Raw genomic sequence first — 3,583 nt, 5'->3', positions numbered from 1 at the left:
ATCTTTCTAGAACGCATTACATGTTACCAGCATCACGTGACTTCTGCTGTCGTAACAATACATAAAGCATTTAATAATGATCCAAAATGGCTATAACTGCGTGCGAGATGTTTGATTTCAGCTGGATGGTCATTTATACACGAGGAATCGAATTGTACATATACATTCCGGTTGTCAGAGGCTTTATTAAATTAAGTTAGCTGTTGATTTTGTTTTCTATCGGATGCAATTAAAAGTAATATACATATATTTCAAGATTATTTATACTAAAAACAGATGTTTTAAAAACGAATGAAAAATTGATCAGGAGAACAGTAACCACTAAGTACATTTTTGGATGCTTTTCGCAGTGTTCTCTACTTGTTCAGATACAATAGCGGCACAGTGGCATGTCTGCGGCAATATATCTCTAGAAACCGGGTTTCGATACCCGTGGTGGGAAGAGCACAGAAAAATGTTTGTATAGCTTCGTGCTTCATAACAAACAATAACAACAAATACAATAACAGCGGTAGAGTGGAACGCCCAACTGCACCAACAAATTACGCCACACATTTCAATATCGTGAACTTCCAAAAAGTAATGATCAAATACATCATTTAAGATGCTATAAAACCTTCCTTTTACCCATCAACAATCACTTGCTTAATTTAATCAACACTCAGGGTTTCTGTTTCTCACTACATTCCAAACAAAAAGCTATTTCTTTGTTCAGGATCGTCGCGAAAAAACTATTAGTCATCTGAAAACTATTTAGTTGCAGGTTTTTCTTTGATCAGGACCGTCGCGAAAAAACTATTGGTCATCTGCAAACTATTTAATTGCAAGTTTTTCTTTGATCAGGACCGTCGCGAAAAAACTATTGGTCATCTGCAAACTATTGAATTGCAGGTCTCTTTCAATACATAAAGTTGGCGCAAAAGTGCGAAACTTACATGGTTTTTTATATAGTTATTGTGGCAATTTACTTTTTATTTCTTCTTTGTACAAAGTCTACGACAAATTTCTAGAAATTCAATCATCCTGCAACACCCCTTTCAATGTAGAGCGAGGCCAACTCTATGAGACGTTCCTGAGACAGAGATCTCAGATGGGCTTTACTTAATTCCAATTTTGCAAAATTCCTCTCAGCAGATGCAACAGTCCCTAAATGTTAAGTAATATCCTTAAAGCAATGGTGCTAAATCATCTTTTTAAGTAAAGCATAGTGTTCCAAGATCCTAAGTTGACTCTGGGAGAAATGTAGCTAATTACTTTAATTAACGTCTGACTTAGTTCCATCAGCGCTGGATAGTGCTACAGCTGCCCCCTAGTGGCACAGCGGTATGTCTGCGGACTTACAACGCTAGAAACCGGATTTCGATACCCGTGGTGGGCAGAGCACAGATAGCCCATTGTGTAGCTTTGTGCTTAACTTCAAACACACACACACGGTGCTACAGCTAAATTTTTGCACTATTTTATTTATTCATTGTGTTCTACCTTTTGAATTACCTTAACGTCAAACAGGAATCCAAACATTAACATGTAGTCAGGGAGCATCTCAATCAATTTTGAACTATTGTTAGGTATCAATGATTGGTTTATCATCCAACTTGTAGCTACAAAGGTGTTTTTTGTTTGTTTTGGGTATGGTATAATGGCTAAGATTTCAGTTTACTGAACTTAGACCACCGCTGGCTCTTCAACTCTACAGTGGCAGGAAGGTAAGGGTAAATGATGAAGGAACATACTTTACAGTTGTCCCACAAGGAGGCTAGCCCTATTGTTTTTGTTACAGTTGTCCCACAAGGAAGCTAGCCCTATTGTTTTTTATAATCTACATTACTACCATGCCCCTTATTGAAAATAACGTATTGCTTCTCAATCTGCTGATGACCTATCTATTTGGAAGAGGTAACTAGATACATCACTGGCCTCAACAAACCTTCAACCCCTCTTGAACATAACAAAAGAACGGTACAATACATGGCGCATTAAAATAAACCTTCAAAAAAGTCATACAGTCTGCTTTCTAAAATCGCCTAAACACCCTAAAATACCCCCAAAATTTTATTTCTTTGGAAATTTGTTTCTGGTAGTCACGTCAGTCATATTTCTTGGTCTAATGTATGACGCCAGGTTAATTGACGCAATTAAAATCTGAATATGGGAAAAGGTAAACTGTATAGACAGCCTAGCTATAGCAACAGCCGAAGATAAGTTACATTAGATCAGTTATATAATATGCCTGTCCCGCGTGGATAAGTATAAACAAGTCAAATATTATAAACTAAAAACATTATATGTTCTGAGAGTTTCAAGTTTATATCCACAAAGTTTAACGTCATTACGTAAGCCTTACTATGTTGCCATATAAACGTCACCACTGTCCACCCTCCTATTTCAAGATAAATTTAAGCAAAAATAATCCAGTCTGAGCCAATTTATTAAACCAGTTAAATAGAGTATTGAGCGTATGTCTCTGATCAACATTTACTTTAAGGCCAACTAATGCTAGGTTTTACTAAATGTTCGATATATTATCATTTGTTTTATAACTGGACTGTTTAATCTTTCATATGGACAATAGTATTAATCAAACATGAACGGTATTTGAAATTGAATAGGCTTCGTTGTGATGTTTTATTAACCCTGCATTAGTCTTCTGTAAAAATTGTCCATAGTCACTCTTCCGGTGTCTGAGCAGACCACATCATAAAAAAATGTAATTTAAAATATTTATATAATAATAATAAACTATTATTTTGGAAACAAAAAAAAACTCTAACATTCAAAATCCCTTTTCCTTTATTAATCAATAAATGAACATTGAATATTACAACTTGTTTCTTTTTCACCTAAACGAAGAGTAACAATTTAACACAAACTAGCCGAATACTGAAGCTACTGAGAACAACGAACATGTACGTGCTTCTATCTGTCGGCGTTGATGTTTACAAAATATTTGGTGTCCGTAAAGACCCCGGAAGACTAACGCAGGGTTAATGAGTTCAGTCTATCAAATATAATTATCAACAGATAGTAGCAGCCTATTAACATAAGTCACCAGCTACGTGCTAAAAAATCCACTAATTCTGATCACACGTCCTTTGTTACTGGAAAAAAGAGGAGTTTCCCAGGCCACCCACCACCTTGTCCTGAATGATGGCCTAGGCAGATTCCGGAACGACTGATAATTCTTCTGCCAGTTATTTAATGCTGTCATAACATCTTCAAAACATTTTTTTCTGTGCCGAGGAAGGATTTTCTGTATGCCACTATCTAAATTCACGTTTTCATTTGATATGGATTTTGAATGTCCTACCATTTGCCTGATAAGTAACGTTATTTGCCTATTTGCGAAGCTACCAGAGGTCTATCTACACATAATCATCCCTAATTTGTTTATCTGTGAAGATACCAGAGATCTATTTGCACATAACCGTCCCTAATTTGTTTATCTGTGAAGATACCAGAGATCTATCTACACATAACCGTCTCTAATTTGTTTATCTGTGAAGATACCAGAGATCTATTTGCACATAACCGTCCCTAATTTGTTTATCTGTGAAGATACCAGAGATCTATCTACACATAACCG

This window comes from Limulus polyphemus, unplaced genomic scaffold (assembly GCF_000517525.1).
Source record: "Limulus polyphemus unplaced genomic scaffold, Limulus_polyphemus-2.1.2 Scaffold115, whole genome shotgun sequence".
Lineage (NCBI taxonomy): Eukaryota > Metazoa > Arthropoda > Merostomata > Xiphosura > Limulidae > Limulus > Limulus polyphemus.
This window is presented reverse-complemented; position numbering follows the sequence as displayed.